A 12,527-nucleotide genomic window follows, 5' to 3' on the forward strand; every position below is an offset into this window, starting at 1 on the left:
GTCAGCCTCAGAGCTGCTACCACCAACCCACTGGGGAGTGTTTGCTGAGAGGCGGCCACTGCACACATCTTCAAGCTCCTTCGTGTTGAAGTGTAGTTGCCATTTTGAAGGTCTCTTTAATTTCAACAGTGATTGTATTATTCTTGAACATGGATAAAATATGTAATTCCAAGATTCCTACTTTGCTTTAAAAACTTGGGCTGCTATCAAATGGGAGTTATCGACTTGGAACATTCTGAGGACATAAATCTGAGTAGAAACAGAGGGGGCTGGCCCCATCGCCAGGTGCTTAAGTTCACAGTCCGATTTGGCTGCCCAGTGTTCACCCGTTCGGATCCTTGGCGCAGACTTACCCATCGCTCAGCAAGCCATGCTGTGGCAGCATCCCATATAGAAGAACGAGAATGTCCTGCAGCTAGGATATACAGCTATGTATTGGGATTTTGAGGAGAGAAAAAAAAAAGAGCAAGATTGGCAGCAGATGTTAGCTTAGGGCCAATCTTCCTCACCAAAAAGTATACTTAAAAAAAATGGGGGCCAGCCCTGTGGCCAAGTGATTTATGTTTGCATGCTCTGCTTCAGTGGCCCAGGGTTCGCCAGTTAGGATCCCTGGTGTGGACTTATGCGCCTCTCGTCAAGCCATGCTGTGGGGGCATCCCACGTGGAGGCGCTAGAATGACTTACAAGTAGGGACAGAACTTTGTACTGGGCTTTGAGGAGAAAAAAGAAAGAGGAGCATTGGCAACATGTTAGCTCAGGGCTAGTCTTCCTCAACAAAAAGTATACCTTAAAAAAAGAAAAAACAGGAGAAAAACTAAACAGTACCTTTGGGCCAAATGCAGCCTGCCTGACCCTGGGTTTTTTAATAAAAAGAAAAACAGAGAACAAAAGTCCCTCATCAGTGCACAATTATTGTTACTTTTATTCTCCTGTCTATAGAAACGTATTTTTTCTTTGTGACATTCAAATTAAGATGTTAAAATCTATGTTCTAAGAATATTGTCTTATACTTGATGAGATTATATTTTAAATACTAAAGTTGAAAGCTTTAGATATTCTCATTTGTTACAAGTTCATATAACTGTAAATATGTATGCACATTTAAAATATCTACACACTGAAATATATTAAAATTAATTAATTTTTTAAAAGTGTGTGTATCATAGAGAGGAAGAACTGCTAGCTTGGAAGAGAAATGATGTTTGGATCACAGTCTCTTTTCCACCTGATGCACTAAAATGTTATTATTTTACCTCTGTCTATTCTACCCGATGGCAGAGAGTTATTATCTCACTTAACATAAATGAGTAGTCTTAATTTTAAGCAAATCAATAGAATGATAAGATAGAATTAATAGAACGATAGGAGATTCCTGACTTCTGAAAATGCTGGGAGTTTGTTATGTTACCTTCTGCTGTGACATCTACAAGACTGTTAGTCTGATTAATATCATGCCAACACTATGACCTTTCTTCTCCTCAGACACCTGTACTCACATAGAGCAACAACTCTTGCATGTTGCTATTTTCTGATACTGGGCCCCAAATTCAGAAGAATGAAATTGGCCTTGTGTCTTTTTGGCTGCTAGGTATCACCAAAGGCTCACTGCCCACCCCCAAAACCCATGACATGGCACTCTCAAGCATCGAAGGATGTTAAAAACATAGAGATAGGGGCCAGCCTGGTGGCATAACAGTTAAATTCGCACACTCTGCTTCGGCGACCCATGGTTCACAGTTTTGGATCTTGGGTGCAAACCTACACACCGCTCTGTGGGCCATGCTCTGGCAGCATCCCACACATAAAATAGAGGAAGATTGGCACGGATGTTAGCTCAGGGACAATCTTCCTCACCAAAAAATTAAAAAAGAGATAGAATTAACATTCTTCATATTTTATACATCTGCTCAATGATATTGTAAGAGCTGCCCTGTTTATTGGGCCCACGTGAGGTAAACTGATAAATACAAAAGAAGATTTAATCTGGGTTTTGCATGGGTAGGGATTATCAATATGAAACCGAGCATGAAGAAGTTAAAAAATCTTCCCTGGAGCAAAACACTTTGAGAGAAACTTTGCTAACTGCAGCTGTGCACATTCAGCACAATCAATCATTTAACCAGGTCTTTGTGTCCCTTCTTAGTATGTGAGTGAGCTGTCTTTCCCTGAAAGTCAAGGTCCAAACACCAAGATTCAGCCTCACAAGGCCAGACGCAGGCTGAAGATGAAAACTAACCAGAAAAGCCCAGTCAGTCAAGGAGGAAGAAATTTGGTCTTCCAGGCCCAACACAGGCTGCTAGGAAGGCCCTAACTAGCATGGCCACAGGTCCTGCCCACCTACCTAAAACCCCAGCACATGCTCCCCTCACCTACCTAAAACCCCAGGAAAAAACCCTACCTTTTTCCCTTTCAGGACGTGGATTTGAGTTCTCGCTCCCATCTCCTCGTCTGGCTGCCTTTCAATAGTCAAGCTCTTTCCTTGCCACAAGCCTGTGTTTCAGTTTTTTTCCCTTTTGGCCCTGGTGTATGATGGGTAAATGAAGCAGTGTTGGATTTGGTAACAATTTGGCAAGCCAGCCAGCAGGCTCTTTGCCCATGGCTCCATGGCCCCTGGCTGAACGGGATTTGCTGGGAAGCGGTTCAGCAGCTGCCCAGGTGATTTGACCTAGGGACTGTCCCCAGTGCTTTCCATCTGACTGGCACCACTGGCCCTAGGCGCATTGTTCTTGTGGCAACAATCAGGCTCTAGATTTGTTTGTCTGTTTTGGCTTCTGGTTGGAACAGATATCCTTTCGGTGCTCCCTCATTAAAACTGACTGAGTTCTATTTTTCCTTTTGTTGGTTTGCCTCTGCTTCAGGGGTTCTGTTCCAGGTTAGTGGAGTTTGCTTGGGGGAGCCCTGATTTGTGGAAAGGACCAATTCCTGGTTCCATCTGTCTGGATACTTGTGTGGCTATGTGTGAATGTATATCGTGTGTGTGTGTGTGTGAGCGGTGCCATAATGGGGGACTCAGATTTGACTCCCAGTGGTGGCCCTCTGGGTTGTACATTGAAAACTTGGGATGTTTTCAGTTATAAACCCATGAAAAAGAAAAAGATGAGACAATCAAATTTGGGGTCTCAGCTTCCTCTCATAGCCTTACAGATGCTAATGAAAACAAGTTAATAAAAGAATAAAAAGAAGCTAAAAAAAAAAATAAAGGGACTCTTCTCAACAAGTTGGAAATTCTTAAAGGATTTTTTTCTTTAACAACAAAAACACTAAGGTAGGGGCCAGCCCAGTGGCACAGTGGCTGAGTTTGCCCGCTCTGCTTCAGTGGCCTGGGTTTTGTAGGTTTGGATGTGGGGCATGGACCTACATACCACTCATCAAGCCAGGCTGTGGCGAAATCTCACACATGACATAGAGGAAGATTGGCACAGATGTTAGCTCAGGGCCAGTATTCCTCATCAAAACAACTAAGGTAAATAAGACAATGGGGTAAATAAGACAAATATTACAAGGGGGGAGAACAAAGAAGAATCAGAAAAGGGAAGAGTCATAGGATTTGTCTCAGCAGGAGGGAAATCTTTAGCTAGTTATTAAAAAGAAAAATGGGATAAATAAAATGGACATAAATGAGGTTAAAACAAAGGTTTTAATAAAACACTGCCTAAAATTGGGTGGGCTAAAAGGACCCTCTACTGCCCCCCAACATTGATGGGCCTCAATGTTCTATTCACCCCAGTTTGCGAAAAACAATTTTTTAAGCCAGAAGGCAGGAATCACAATGAGAAACCTGACCAACAATTATTTGGGGCAACAGTTAGGCTGCCAAGGGTGATAAGATTATAAAGATTAAAATGTTGGAGCTAATATTATCTGAAGAGGTCAAGGCAACTTTACCTGGATGTTCTTTTTGCAAATGGATGTTATGTCTGGCTGGAAATGCTTCCCCTACACAATGTTATAACACCAAGACTTACTGATGGAATCCTTGAAAGCTACGATTAGAGGTATAAAAATTGATAAAATTTTGTAAAAACATTAGTATATCTAAATGGATTTTGTGTAAAATGAATGGGGCTCTTTTGCCTGAGTGTGTCATAGATTATGTTATGGGGATAGACATTGTGTCTCACTGGGGGATGTTTCCCCTGCCTGATACTGTAAGAGCATATAAATCCACCCTTCAGGCAGTGTTAATTAAACACGCTAAAGGAGATCTCACTTTAAAAGCCAGCTGCAAAGTTAAATAATCAAGGGGAAGCCTCAGGGGTATTGTGAGTCCCCCTCAATATTTTCCCAAGTCCTTAAAGCTGACTTGGATTCTGTCGCCTTTACTCAAGGCTCCACTCTTGTTCAATATGTGGATGACCTACTCTGTAATCAAACTGAGCAGGGAGCCCTGACAGTCTCTCATTCTCCTGAAGGCACTAGTTGAACGAGGCCATAAAGCCTCCAGATCTAAACTTCAGTGGGTGCAAATGACTGTTAGCCACTTAGGGCATGAAATATCTTAAGGCATTCCAAAGCTAACCCCCAAAGGCCTTGAGTCAATTTTGTCCATCCCTCTTTCCAAGACGAAAAATCAGTCATGTAAATTTCTAGGGGCAGCTGGTTACCGGCACCAAAGGATTCCTAATTTTGCAGCTCTTGCTAAACCCCTATATACTCTTCCCCCAGATATCACTCCAGAGACTATTTCCTGGCCTTCAGAGGCATTTACCTCCTTTGAAGCCTTAAAATTAGCTTTATCCATGCCTCCGGCTCTTGGCTTACCTAATTTTGACAAACCTTTTCATCTGTACTGCCACAAAAATAATGGAATTGCTGCAGGCATTCTAGGACAATCTTTTGCCTCTCAAATACGTCCTATAGCGTATTTCTCATGCCAACTAGACCCTGTGGCATCAGGTATGCCCCCACGCTTATGTGAGGTGGCCACAGCTGCCACCTTGATTGACAAAGCCAGCACTTTAACATTAGGCTCTCCCATTCATCTCTGTGTTCCCCATGCCGTGTCTGCTATTTTGCAAGTTCACAGGAAACAACACTTCTCTACACAGTGACAGACCATCTATGAACAGGTTCTCTTAACCAACCCTTCCATCATCTTACATCGTTGTAACACTTTAAATCCAGCTACTTTTCTGCCCCTCTCTGATGATGGAGAGCCCCACTCCATCCCACATGATTGCCTCGCAACTATAGAAATGGTCTCAAAGCCACGAGAGGATCTTTCAGACATCCCTTTAGACAATCCAGACTTACTTCTGTTTTGTGATGGCTCTTGTAAGCGAAATTTCTGGAGAAATATAATAACTGGTTATGCCATAGTTTCCCCACATGAAACGCTTGAAGCTTATTCTTTGCCCAATGTAAAATCAGCCCAAGCTGCTGAACTCACAGCTCTTACTAGAGCTCGCACATTAGCAAAAGGAAAAACTGCCACTATTTACACGGACTCCAGATATATTTTTGGAGTCTGCCCTGCTGTTGGCACAATTTGGAAATCCCATGGATTCTTAACTTCTTCAAGAACTCCTATTGCTAAGGGATGCTTAAAAGCAGCCTTATTACAAGCTATTCACCTGCCTTCCAAAATTGCCATTGTTCATTGTTCAGCGCATACGAAGGAGACTGATGCCATATCTTTAGGAAATGACAGAACTGACAGAGCTGCTAAACGTGCAGCTCACAACGGACCCCCTTATCCTTTTTCCACCCGATTTTTAAACCTGCCTTTACCCCTGACTGATATCATTAACATCAGACAAATGCCCCACAATCTGAAAAAGATAATTGGATAAAAAGGGTGCCAAACAATTATCAGACGGATTATATATTGGGCCAAATGGACTTCCTGTAGCTCCTTTTCCTTTAACTTTTTGGCTTGCACTTATCTCCCACCAAATGGGACATATGTGCAAACAGGGGGTAGTTAAGGAGATAAAAGGTAACTGATTTTTCCCTGACATCCATAAAATTTCTGACCAAATTATTTACTAGTGCACCACTTGCAAATCTTACCAAATTTCTGGGAGAAATCAGCATACCCCAGGAAGCCCTCCCAGACCCTCACTGCCCTTTGTGGGGCTCCAAATGGACTTTATAGACTTGCCCCCAGCTTTGGGCTACTCTCACTTTTTGGTTATCATCTGCATGTTTAGTGGATGGACTGAATGCTATCCAACTAGACATAACAGATGCCACAACAGTGGTAAAGAAATTAATAACTGAAGTTATTCCTCATTTTGACATTCCTTTATGGATTCAATTAAAATTTCATACCCCATATCACCCCAGTCATCAGGGCAAGTGGAATGTAAAAATCTACACATAAAAAGGACTTTAGGAAAGGTCTGTCAAGAAACTGGCCTTAAATGGCCAGAAACTCTGCCCTCGGCCCTCATAAAGATTTGAAGTACTCCAAATAGGAGATATTGATTGACTACTTTTGAAATAGTTTTTGGATGCCTGATGCCTACTGGCATTTCTAAACCTTTAATTCCTGGAGTAAGTGAATATTATGGGAACTTAAAGTGAATAATTTGATGCTATGACTAGCTATATACAGAAATTAACTAGCATACTTGAAGCATATCGTCAACAGGTAAAAGATGCGTGGCCCCCATCTTCTGACAAGGCTTGCCTTCCCTTTCAACCAGGAGATTGGGTGTACATCAAGGTCTTTAGAAGAAAAAATGCACTGTCACCTCACTGGGAAGGACCTTATGAAGTCCTTCTGACCACCTACACTACCATCAAAATAAAGGAACAATCTTCCTGGATCCATGCAAGCCATGCCAAAATAGACCCAGAATGTCACTCTCAAGACAACTGAGAGACAGTCCCCACAGGCGATCTTAAACTAAGGATTTCAGGGCCAATTCCCAGGCCCCAGAGGTAGCCAACATCACGAAGTAGACAGCTCTCGCGAGATCATAGATCAGGAAATCTTGTTTTCACCTATTTTCTCCCCTTTGCATTTAAAAGCTCCCTACACACACGCGCGCACACACCCATACACACATTAAAGAAAACTATTAGCAAATATATATTTCTTTAATCATTTATTAAAAGCTGACTGGAGAGTGCTGGTCTCTATCTATCCTACTTCCCCTCTCTAAGTCTTCACTATGGGCTCTTTTCCAACCTGTCTTGCTTTTACTAACCCTTTCTTTTTCAACAACTCAAGCACAGACCAAACACCCTCTTATGCCAGTTTACCAAGCCTTGACCATGCTAACTAACCAATCTGACAGCTGGTTATGTCAACAGCTAGATAGCCCAAAAGAACCTGAACTAGTCTTTGTTTCTGTGGAAGTGAACACCTGGTGGACTAAGTATGGAAGACTGATGAACAACAGGGTATGGTATCCATGACAAGGAAAACTTCACTCTGCCTCTTCTCCTGGTGAGTTATTGGGCCCCAACATGCACCACTCTGGTATGTGGCTTATTTTGAGCTAACGACAATAAAGGCTCAGACTCAGAAAGAACATTTGACCTTTCCCCCGTAACTGCCTAAAAGAAATTTAAAGTAAAGACCTGTCCCCAGGACACGCCATCACCATAGATAACTCAGGGTTTCAGTAGACTGGGAGGATCTTTGCTAAGCCCACTTTTATCAAAGTTCTAGTTACCAAACATTTGCTTTTCCATTTCCATGTGGGTTGCCTTCCTCCCCTTTGAAGCCCCAAATCTCTACCCCAACGTCCTCCTTGTTTGTAGCTGAAGATACTTAAATAGGCAGCCTTGGCCAGTTGGCTGAGTTCCTCAGTTTGCCTGAGCCTCTCCCATGTATACATGCTATTAAACTTTGTTTGATTTTCCCCTGCTAACCTGCCATTTTAATTATTTGACCAGCCATAAGAACCTTAAGGAAAAGGGAGGGGTTCTCCCACTTCCCAGACATAGGAAATATAAACATAACTATTAAGAACAAGTAAACTAAGTAGATGTGAAAAGGATAAATGTTTTGAGGGGAACTTTTTAACAGCAATCCCATTATGGTGTATATACTTCAAACAACTTAAGTTGATGGCTAACTGCTTTAATGTCACACAAAGTTTCTGTGAGCAATCTAAACATAACTGATGGGAATAAATAATTTAGGTAGACAAAAACGAGTAAGAGCTTTTGGATGCAATAGTTACATTTTATCATATATATGCTTGAAAAACAGCTTCCAAACTCTTTTTTGGTAACTGAAAATTGAAGAGTTTTGCTAAAGTAAAGTTATAAAATTTGTTGAGTATCCAGGTCATTTCCACATAAGATAAAATATTAGAAATTGATTACTAAGCATAGATTTGTCTGCCTTTGGCTTCTTATCTCAGGAAAACTAAAAGATGCTTAAGTTTATTAATAAACATGTTTCATGTATGCTGAAAAATTTTCTACAAGAAAGTAAGTACTTCTAGAAATTCTGTATACAAGGAAAGTAAAATGAATGTTTTCAGTAAAGAAGATATAATGAATAAAGATATTTTTGTTTGCTTTGTTAGGAAAGATAAATTTGTCCTAAAGTACTAGGAAAGAAAAAAAGAAAAGAAGGCAGGGGACAAATGCTGAATGTAAAAAGTAAGTGACAGAAAGTTTGTGAAAGTAAAACCCTGAGGAGTTCTGTGTATGGTCAAGATAGCTGGGATTGAAATGAATTCAATTAAGTAAATAAGTTTCAAAAACAAAAGTAAGCTGTTGCAAGACTAGAATTTGGCTTTCTCTCTTAAAAAAGTAATTCTCTCAAACTTCCTGTTTGCTCTTGATAAAGAGGTTATAAAAGATTTTTCTTCACTTTTGAGAAAGTTTACCTAAAAGACAGAAAATCTGTTTTCTTAAAATACTTTCCTATGTTCAAAAAACTGAAGTGTCTCTATTAAGGTCTTCTGACATTTTTAACTCCGTCGCCTTTGACTGATTCTGTCATCACCTCAATTGAATGGATAACTAAGCATTGTTTCCTATGTGATCAAGTGTTTTAAAACTTTCTGATATTTTTGATGAACTTTCTCCAAAATTAAAGTCTTTCTTTTGACCTAAAAAGAAAACTTTGAGACTTTGAATCAGCCCCAAGACTTCTCAATGAATTTGTTCTCTTTTCTGTAAAGAGGAAAATATTAAACTAGCTAAACTTACTTGTTATGTTAAATTACACGGGAAGCATTATCAAATAAATGATCATATGTCTTCCTAGGTTACATGTGGGGGTAAATGTTATCAATGTTAAGTGCTTCTTTTAAAAAAATAACACAACGTTCCAAAAATTCTGATCTGTCCTGGTTGTCAGTCAGAATTCCAGGTATTATCTTAAAGTGTTGTATGTTATAAAAAATAGCCAAGTTTTTAAGTCAATTGCCAGTTTTGAATGTTTTGTCATTTGCAGACAGTTGTTGTTTTACTCTGAGGTTTTTGCAAACGTGTTTCATCTTCAGAGAGACTCATGGAAAGGGCTTTGACACTTGCTCTGAAATACAGTTTTCTGATCAACTTTCAGATTATGAAACTGATCTCAGTAAGAAATTACAGAACTGTAGTGGAGAAACTGATGGCCTCATGAAACTGCTAACAGAAACTCAAAAGTTAATATCATGAGACTGAATAAACTGATGAGGATAATTATAATTTTTATGAATTTTTGTTCGAAATATTGCTGATATTTTAATGTTTTGTTTTTCCAGGTTACAGGAAAACTTCTTCTCTTAAGCTAACTATGACTTGTAGCAATTTGTAAGCAAAATTGAAGCATTTATCTTTTTCTCACTTTCTCATCCCTCCAGAATTTAAAAACTCTTTATTCATATTGTTATTTTCATGGGAATATAGCTATTTACATAAGTTCAATAAGAATCTGTTCTACTTATAGTAGTACACATTGGAACTGGTCATATTACCAAGGCTTTGACTGGAATGCCATATTTGAGAGAAACATACATATACTCGGATATGACCATACAGCTTTGAGAGGCAAAGATTGGGCTTTATGGAATAAAGCCACTTAAAAATATTGGCCTTGTACCTTGCTTACAGGATTCTCAACAAGCTTACCAGGTAAGCAAAGGAGGTTACTTCCCTGGCAGGTGCAAGGACCTTCAGATATTTTGGGGGTCCTCAATAGAAGAAAGGAATTCACCCAGATCTGTAGGTATTGCAGGCCGAATCTGATGACAAGTCCTTCGCTTGACTTTCCTGGCCACGAGAAGCCTCTAAAGTTCCATCTGAGATTCTTTATAAAAACTTCCAGGAATGCAGATTTTTTTATATGAATTTTTTTATTGAGTTCATAATAGTTTACATCAATGTGAGATTTCAGTTGTGTATTATTTCTTGACTGTCACCACATAAGTGCTCCACTTCACCCTTTGTGCCCACCCTCCCCCGCCCCCCTTTCCCTGGTAACCACTGAACTGTTTTCTTTGTACATGTACTTGTTTATATTCCACATATGAGTGAAATTATCTGGTGTTTGTCTTTCTCAGACTGGCTTATTTCACTTAGCATAATTCCCTCTAGGTCCTTCCATGTTATTGCACAAGGGATGAATTTGTCTTTTTTTCTGGTTGAGTAGTATTCCATTGTATATATATACCACGTCTTCTTTATCCAATCATCGGTCAATGGGCACTTGGGTTGCTTCCATGTCTTAGCCATTGTGAATAGTGCTGCAATGAACATAGGGGTGTATATGTTACTTTGGATTGTTGATTTCAAATTGTTTGGGTAGATACCCAGCAGTGGGATAGCTGGGTCATATGCTAGTTCTATTTTTAGTTTTTTGAGGAATGTCCACATTGTTTTCCATAGTGGCTGCACCAGTTTGCATTCCTACCAGCAGTGTATCAGGGTTTCCTTCTCTCTACACCCTCTCCAAAATTTTGTTATGTTTACTCTTAGTGATTATAGCCATTTTAACAAGCATAAGGTGGTATCTTAGTGTAGTTTTGATTTGCATTTCCCTGATGATTAGTGATGTTGAACATTTTTTCATGTGTTTATTGGCCATCTGTATATCTGCTTTGGAAAAATGTCTGTTCATCTCCTCTGCCCATTTTTTGATTGGGTTGTTTGCTTTCTTATTGTTCAGCTGTGTGAGTTCCTTATATATTATGGAGATTAACCACTTGTCTGATATGTGATTTGCAAATATTTTCTCCCAATTGGTGGGTTGTCTCTTTGCTTTGATTCTAGTTTCTTTGCCTTGCAGAAGCTCTTCAGTCTGATGAATTCCCACTTGTTTATTTTTTTCTTTTGTTTCCCTTTTCTGAGAGGACATGATATTTGAAAAGATCCTTTTTAGTTCGATGTCAAAGAGTGTACTACCAATATCATCTTCCAAGAGTTTTAGAGTTTCAGGACATATCTTCAAGTGTTTGATCCATTTTGGGTTTATTTTTGTGTATGGTGTGAGATAATGGTCTACCTTCATTCTTTTGCACGTGGCTGTCCAGTTCTCCCAACACCATTTATTGAAGAGACTATCTTTGCTCCATTGTAGGTTCTTGGCACCTTTGTCAAAGATTAGCTGTCCGTAAATGAGTGGTTTTATTTCTGGGCTTTCAGTTCTGTTCCGATGAAATGTGTGCCTGTTTTTGTAACAATCCCATGCTGTTTTGATCACTATGACTTTGTAATACATTTTGAAGTCAGGGATTGTGATGCCTCCAGCTTTCTTCTTTTTTCTCAGGATTGCCTTAGCAATTCGGGGTCTTTGTCCCATATGAATTTTAGGATTCTTTCCTCTTTTTCCGTGAAGAATGTCATTGGGATTCTGATAGGGATTGCATTGAATCTGTAGATTGCTTTGGATATGATGGACATTTTATCTATGTTTATCCTTCCAATCCAAGAGCGAGGAATCTCTTTCCATCTCTTTATGTCATTATCAATTTCTCTCAGTAATGTCTTATAGTTTTCACTGTATAAGTCCTTCATCGCCTTGGCTAAATTTATTCGTAGGTACTTTATTCTTTTAGTTTTGATTGCAAACGGAATTGCATTCTTGAGTTCTCTTTCTGTAAGTTCCTTATTGGAGTATAGAAAAACAACTGATTTTTGTAAGTTGATTCTGTACCCTGCAACTTTACTGTAGTTGTTAATTATTTCTATTAGTTTTCCGATGGATTTTCTATACATAAGATCATGTCATCTGCAAACAACGAGTTTCACTTCTTCACTCCCTATTTGGATTCCTTTTATTCCTTTCTCTTGCCTAATTGCTCTGGCCAAAACCTCCAGTACTATGGTGAATAAGAGGAGTGATAGTAGGCATCCTTGTCTTGTTCCTGTTCTCAGGGAGATGGCGCTCAGTTTTTGCCCATTGAGTATGATGCTGGCTGTGGGTTTGTCATATATGGCCTTTATTATGTTGAGGTAATTTCCTTCTACCCCCATTTCCTTAAGAGCTTTTATCATAAATGGCTGTTGGATCTTGTCAAATGCTTTCTCTGCATCTATTGAGATGATCATGTGATTTTTATTCCTCAATTTGTTGATGTGGGGTTTCAAGTTGATTGATTTGCAGATGTTGAACCATCCCTGAGTCC

The 12,527-nt window shown here is 39.6% G+C and overlaps 1 protein-coding gene across 1 annotated transcript in view; it reads right to left on the reverse strand.

Moving 5' to 3' along the window:
• The window catches only part of LOC106848308 (palmitoyltransferase ZDHHC19), a 53,782-nt gene that overhangs the window by 465 nt on the left and 40,790 nt on the right, over positions 1-12,527 (reverse strand). The gene's annotated exons all lie outside the window — the stretch shown is intronic.

This window comes from Equus asinus, chromosome 5, assembly GCF_041296235.1.
Source record: "Equus asinus isolate D_3611 breed Donkey chromosome 5, EquAss-T2T_v2, whole genome shotgun sequence".
NCBI lineage: Eukaryota > Metazoa > Chordata > Mammalia > Perissodactyla > Equidae > Equus > Equus asinus.